Source organism: Arachis hypogaea, chromosome 20, assembly GCF_003086295.3.
Source record: "Arachis hypogaea cultivar Tifrunner chromosome 20, arahy.Tifrunner.gnm2.J5K5, whole genome shotgun sequence".
NCBI classification, from domain to species: Eukaryota; Viridiplantae; Streptophyta; class Magnoliopsida; order Fabales; family Fabaceae; genus Arachis; species Arachis hypogaea.
Genome location: NC_092055.1, coordinates 88,319,644 through 88,326,949, shown reverse-complemented (window position 1 = coordinate 88,326,949; position 7,306 = coordinate 88,319,644). Strand labels below are relative to the sequence as shown.

The 7,306-nt window shown below is 40.6% G+C and overlaps 1 non-coding gene across 1 annotated transcript; it reads right to left on the bottom strand.

Annotated features, from left to right (window-relative positions):
* Positions 1 to 6,977: 6,977 nt before the first annotated feature.
* On the bottom strand, positions 6,978 to 7,081 carry LOC112788052 (small nucleolar RNA R71). Its single transcript, XR_003195431.1, has one exon. It is a non-coding gene; the product is annotated as a small nucleolar RNA R71 (small nucleolar RNA).
* Positions 7,082 to 7,306: the final 225 nt, after the last annotated feature.

The following is a 7,306-nucleotide window of genomic DNA, read 5'->3' as shown; positions in this document are numbered from 1 at the left end:
TTGTTGCTTATCAATGTTCTCCCACTCCTTAATTGTACTGCCTTGCACTCCTCCTTGGGATTTGGGATTGTGTCACTGGGCAATGAGTTTGAAGGTCTCTCAACAGATACTTGCTTGGAGAGTTGCCCAATCTGCCTCTCTAAGCTCTTTAATGATGCTTCATGGTTTTTGTTTGTTATTTCCTGGTGCTTCATCATTTTTTCTATCAAGGTCTCTAAATTGGTGAGTCTTTGAGGTTCAGGTGGTGCTTGTGGTGGGTTGTGAGATGTGGGTGGTGGATGATAGGCATTTTGGTTGGTGGGTTGGTTATTGGATTGGTACTGGTTGAGATTAGGGTAGTTGTTTTGAGGTTTTCTGTATGTGTTTTGGTTAGTCTGCTGCTGGTTGTAGTTTTGGTTGTTTCTTGGGTTGTTTTGATTTGAGTTCCTCTGCCATGGGTGTTGGTTTTGGTTGTGAGTGTCTCCCCATCTGAGGTTGGGGTGATTTTTCCATGAGGGGTTGTAGGTATCACCATAGAATTCATTTGGGCTTGAATGCATGTACTGGACTTGTTCCTGCTGTTGCCCCTCTTGGATTTCTTCATTTTGCCCCCATGTGGCTGATGGTTGGCTGGTGTTAACTGCTGCAACTTGGAGGCCATCAATCCTCTTGGTCATTTGCTCAAATTGTTGTTGAACTTGCTGCTGCATCAATTTGTTTTGAGCCAGGATTGAATCCACTCCTTCTAGTTCCATTACTCCTCTCCTTTGTGATGGTTGGCGGCCTCTTTGATGAGCAAAGAAATATTGGTTGTTGGCCACCATATCAATGAGTTCTTGAGCCTCCTCTGCAGTTTTCATGAGTTGCAAGGAACCTCCAGCTGAATGATCCAAAGCTTCCTGGGATTTCAGTGTTAAGCCTTCATAGAAGTTCTGCAGCTTCTCCCACTCATTAAACATGGCAGGGGGACATTTCCTGATTAGAGCCTTGTACCTCTCCCATGCCTCATAGATGGGTTCAGCCTCCATTTGTGTAAATGTTTGTACCTCAGCCTTTAACCTTATAATCCTCTGAGGTGGGTAAAACTTGGCAAGAAACTTGGTTACCAAATCATCCCAGTTGTTGATGCTGTCCCTTGGAAAAGATTCCAACCATTGAGTGGCCTTGTCCCTGAGAGAAAATAGGAATAGCATCAGTTTGTAACTGTCAGGAGGCACTCCATTAGTTTTGACAGTGTTGCATATCCTCAAGAAAGTGGACAAATGTTGGTGTGGGTCTTCAAGTGGTCCTCCACCAAAAGAGCAATTGTTCTGAACCAAAGTGATGAGTTGTGGCTTGAGTTCAAAATTGTTAGCATTGACATTTGGAGCCAAGATGCTGCTCCCACAATGTCTAGGATTTGCAAAGGTATAGGAAGCCAAAACTCTCCTCTGGGGTGGGTTGTCATTGTTGTTGTCTGCTCCACCTGGTGGATTGGTTGAATGTTCCTCCATCTCTTGGAATTCTTCGTCTGATTCCTCTTCTCCAACAATGTTTTTCCCTCTTTCAGCTCTACTTAACCTCCTGAGAGTTCTTTCGTCTTGTTCATGAAAATTGGGTGTGATTCTTCTTGTACATGACATACAAGCAGAGCATGAGAAATGCACAAAACCAGTGACACTTCAATCTACTGCTAGATTGAAGTGTTAGTTGGTTTAAGCAAAAATTCAAACAGTTAGTGGGTTAATCAAAATTAAAGAAAAAGTGCTTGATCTAGATTACCACCTCACTTAATCATTGTCAATCTAATCAATCCCCAGCAACGGCGCCAAAAACTTGATGAGTATTTTGGTGGAAAAGTGAATTTCTCCCAAAACACACAAATCTAACCGACAAGTGCACCGGGTCGCATCAAGTAATAAAAACTCACGGGAGTGAGGTCGATCCCACAAGGATTGAAGGATTGAGCAATTTTAGTTTGGTGGTTGATTTAGTCAAGCGAATCAAGATTTGGTTGGGTGATTTGTGATTTGCAGAAATTAAATTGCATGGAAAGTAAAGGGAATGGGTAAATTGCATGAAATTAAAGAGAGCAGGAAATTAAATTGCTGAATCTTAAAGAACAAGAAATTAAATGGCAGAAACTTAGAGTGCAAGAAATGTAAATTGCGGAATCTTAAAGTGCAAGAAATGTAAATGGCTCGAAATGTAAAAGGGGATTGGGAGTTGGATTTGCGGAAATTAAACAAAGACAAGAAAATTGCATCAAACAAAAGAGCAAAAGAAGGTGTGGGTTGAATCGGATCTTGAAGCAGTAAAGTAAATGAACATTAAAAGCAAGAAACAAAATGTAAATTGGGAATTTAGATCTCAGGACCCAGAGACTAGAAAACCAAGTCTAGATCTCAATGCCTTCCTATATCCAATAAGAACAATTGCAAAGGAAATTGTAAATTGCAAGGAAAGTAGATGAGAAGCAATTGACAGAAATTAAATTCAATTAAGCAGTAAATAAAGCAGAGAGATCCAAGGATGAGATTGAAACAGAATTTCTTCAATTCTCCAACCCAAGATCCAAGACAATTGTAATTGAAATTGAAAGCAATAAAACTCAGAGGAAGAGAAGTGAATTCTCCTTCCCCAAGACTAAGAAATTAAAGATCACTCAATATCCAAAGCTCTCCGAAAACTATTCTGAAAATTCAAAGGGAAAGCTCCCCGAAGAACTTGAATTCTATCCTATTTATACACTTTCTTCAAATGATCTTCAAGCCTTGAGTTGGGCCTTTGCTCTTGGTGGAATTGGGTTGAAAGAGGCCTTGGTTGATTGCTCTTGAAGTTTGGAGAAGAACCAAAGTGAACCAATTGAACCGGGTTGGAGTTTTGCAAAAGTTGGTGCAAAAGTTAGAGCAAAAGTTAGGGTCTAACTTTTGGTCTAACTTTTCATATCAGCCCACAAAATTTGCTGCTATCCACGTTGGGGAAAAAGTTAGGGGTCTAACTTTTACTCCAACGTTGGCCTTCCTTAGTGCACTTGTGGCGCCAACGTTAGCCTCAAAGTTAGGGGCTAACGTTGGCGCAAACTTTTGCTCCTCCCCTTGTAGTTTTCATGTGCCAACGTTAGCCTCAAAGTTAGGGGCTAACGTTGGCGCAAACTTTTGGTGCCCAGGGAGTGTTTTTCTCATGCCAACGTTAGCCTCAAAGTTAGGGGCTAACGTTGGCGCAAACTTTTGGTGCCCAGGGGTGATTTTCATGTGCCAACGTTAGCCTCAAAGTTAGGGGCTAACGTTGGCGCAAACTTTTGGTACCCAGGGAGTGATTTTCAAGTTCCAACGTTAGCCCAAAAGTTAGGGGCTAACGTTGGGGCTAACTTTCCACCCAAAAGTTTGTGCAAAAGTTTGAGGCTAACTTTAGGTCCAGCTTTTTGCTTCCTGGTTCAATTTCACTTATTCCATTGTCTTCTCTTTACTCCTAGCTATTCCTTCTTGCTTCAACCTTTCTCCAAGATTTCTTCCCCTATCGTTAATCAACCAAACAAATCAAAGCTATGCTTAAAATCATGAGATATTCATTCTTTCATAATATGTGACAATTATAGTATAAAACCTCATGAAATAGCATGAATTCATACATGGTTGATTAAATCAAAGGAAACATGAAAATCTACCTAATTGGCTTGCTTATGGCTCAAGAAAGTGCATAATTCTAATGAAAACAAAAGAAAAAGACTAGTTAAAATAGGCTAAGATGACTTGTCATCACTATACTCAAGGTGTCTTGACATGTTTGCATCTCTCCATGTAAACATACCATTCATCAAGGCCCTCCAACAAATGCCCTCATGATGCCAGGGCATCTTTGCCAGTTTCACTAACCTTTTCTTTACTGTTTTTAGGGTAGTTTCATGCATTTCTTTAGAAAATAAGCTAGTTTTGGGTAGATATTCACCTACACCTTGATTCAAGCATACATTGTGCATTTTACATTATTTCATGAGGATTTTGCATGAATTTAGTGACAAATTGTATGCTGCATTACCCATGACTTGGACTAGAACTTTGATGCACTCTATTGCTTGATTTCAGGATCAAAGGAAGCAAGGAAAGGGAGGTAACTTGCAAAGTTAATGAGAAACGTGATTGCCAATAACACTCTCAAAGCCATCATTGCTCACGTTAAGAGTCACGTTAACTAAGTTAACGTGAACTCTAATGTGGAGAAGGGATGTTGAGCCAACGTTAGTGACACTTAACATTGTCACTAACGTTGGCAAACACTCATGAGTGGCCACGTTAGAGCCCACGTTAACCTAGTTAACGTGGCCTCTAACGTTAAAGGGGGAAGAGAAGCCAACGTTAGTGATATTCAACATTGTCACTAACGTTGGCTTAAGGATGCAACACACCACGTTAACTCCCACGTTAACTTGGTTAACGTGGGAGCTAACATAAGAAGTGAGAGTTGTCGACAACGTTAGTGACACTCGACATCGTCACCTACGTTGGAAGCAACCACACAACCCCCAAGGAGCCACGTTAACTTCCACGTTAACTTAGTTAACGTGGAAGCTAACGATGAGGAATGAATGATGAGCCAACGTTAGTGACACTCAACATTGTCACTAACGTTGGGATGGCTAAGAATGGCCACGTTAGAAGCCACGTTAACCTAGTTAACGTGGACTCTAACGTGAGATCTAGGGGCACATTGGAACGTTAGTGACAATGTTGAGTGTCACTAACGTTCTCGAAGTTTGGCAAGCCCACGTTAGAAGCCACATTAACCTAGTTAACGTGGGCTTTAACGTGAAGCAAAAAGAGGCACACTGGAACGTTAGTGACAATGTTGAGTGTCACTAATGTTCTCGAAGTTTGGCAAGGCCACGTTAGAAGCCACGTTAACCTAGTTAACGTGGGCTCTAACGTGAGGCAAAAGGGTACATTGGAACGTTAGTGAAAATGTTAAGTGTCACTAACGTTCTCGAACGTTTACTTTCACTAAATGTTAACACCCCTAACGCCCTGAGCTAAAGTCTCTGCCCACTTAGCACTTTCTCTCTGCAAGTAAAGCCAAGCCCAAATGAAGAAAAGAACTGCTTTAAACTCAAGATCCAAAGGCCCAAGACTTGAAGAGCAAACTAGAAGCTGAGAGAAATAGTATATATAGGAGAAGCTTTGAATTGTTAAGGAGTTCTGGAGGCTGGAAAAAGAGCACTCTCTGTATTTTATTTTTCTCTGCAATTTCTAGTTTTATGATGTATTCTCCATCTTTGTTTTCATTTTCAAGAGCTATGAACAACTAAACCCCTTTCATTGGGTTAGGAAGCTCTGTTGTAATTTGATGGATCAATACTAATTTTCATTATTCTTCTTCTATCTTTTCTCTTGATTTTACTTGAAAGCTTTCGATCTTCATCCAATTGAGTAGTTATCTTGGAAGAGAAGCTATTCAAACTTGGATCTCTTTTGAACCTTGAAAGAGGAATAAAGAGATCAAGCTAGAAATGCTTTCTCATGCTGGACCAAATTGGGTTTGGATGGGTATGTGACTATAACCCTCTCAATACATGATTTGGGAAATGCATGTGGTATAATCAGTGACCATACTTCATCTCTTCTCATGAGCAATTGACCAAGGAATTGGCTATTGATCAAGATTTGAGAGATTGAATTGCAAGAAATTGTAATTCAATCACTTAAGATTGCCAAGGAGATCAATGAGTGCATTGATTGAGGAAGAGATGAAAATGAACTTGATCTGGAGAATTACAACATCTCCTAAGCCCAATGAACTCCCCATCTCTGATCTTACCCATTCTCTTTAATTTCTGCCATTTACTTTTATGAGCAAATCCCCCATTCCCATTTACAATTCTGCAATTTATTTTCAGTCATTTACTTCCAGTCCTTTAATTCTAGCATTTACTTTTCTGTTATTTACATTTCCGCCATTTTATCTTCTGCAACTCTCAACCCAAATTCTGGATTCGCTCAACTAGAACATTCTTCTAATTAAAGTTGCTTGATCAATCAATCCCTGTGGGATTCGACCTCACTCTATTGTGAGTTTTTACTTGACGACAAATTCGGTACACTTGCTGAAGGGAGATTTGTTGTGAGACAAGTTTTCCGTGCATCAAGTTTATGGCACCGTTGCCGGGGATTGATTGTGCATCAACAATGATTAAATTGGAAGATCACTAGATTGAGCATTTGTATTTTTGTGAATTTCATTTTCTGTTTGAGTGATTTACTTTTTGTTTTAGTTAAACTTCTTCCCTTCCCCCTCTGCTCTTTTGTTTTTCTTTGTTACTTCCAATTCTGTTTGCTAACCCACTAACTGTTTGATATATTACATCACCCACAACTAACTGTAATTCTGACACAAATACTTTTTGCACCTATCTTTTCTTGCTTGCACTTGATGGTTGTATGACAGGGAGAAGAAGCGGGGCTTCAACTTCCTTCGATTCTGAACCTGAGAGGACCTCCCTTAGATTAAGGAGGGAGCCAAGAGGAAAGAAAGTGGTTGGTGTTGAGGAAGAAGAGGAATTCTTTGAAACAAACATGGAAGACAACATGGAAAACCATCATGAAGAAGAAGATCACAACCATGGGGGAGGAGGTAGAGCAAATCATGCTGGGGAGGATAGAAGAGTTTTGGACTCTTACATCAATCCAAACCCAGGCAATTGTGGAAGTAGCATCCAAAAGCCAACAATCCATGCCAACAACTTTGAACTTAAACCACAGCTCATCACCCTTGTTCAGAACAACTGTTCGTTTGGAGGAGGTGTTCAAGAAGACCCCAATCAACATTTGACCACCTTCCTGAGAATATGTGACACAGTGAAGTCTAATGGTGTTCACCCTGACGCCTATAGACTGCTCTTGTTTCCATTCTCACTTAGGAACAAAGCAGCCAAGTGGCTAGAATCTTTCCCAAGGGAAAGCTTGACAACTTGGGAAGACGTGGTGAACAAATTCTTAGCAAGATTTTACCCTCCTCAAAGAATCAATAGGCTGAGAGCTGAGGTCCAAACTTTCAGGCAACAAGATGGTGAGACTCTATATGAAGCATGGGAGAGTTTCAAGGACTTAACAAGGAGGTGTCCACCTAACATGTTCAACGAATGGGTGCAGCTGCACATTTTCTGTGAAGGACTCTCTTATGAGTCAAAGAAGGCCGTAGACCATTCATCCGGAGGATCTTTGAACAAGAAGAAGACTATTGAGGAAGCCATAGATGTTATTGAAACAGTAGCAGTGAACGACTACTTCTATGCTTCCGAAAGAAGGAACACAAGAGGAGTAATGGAGCTAAACAATGTAGATGCTCTGTTGGCCCA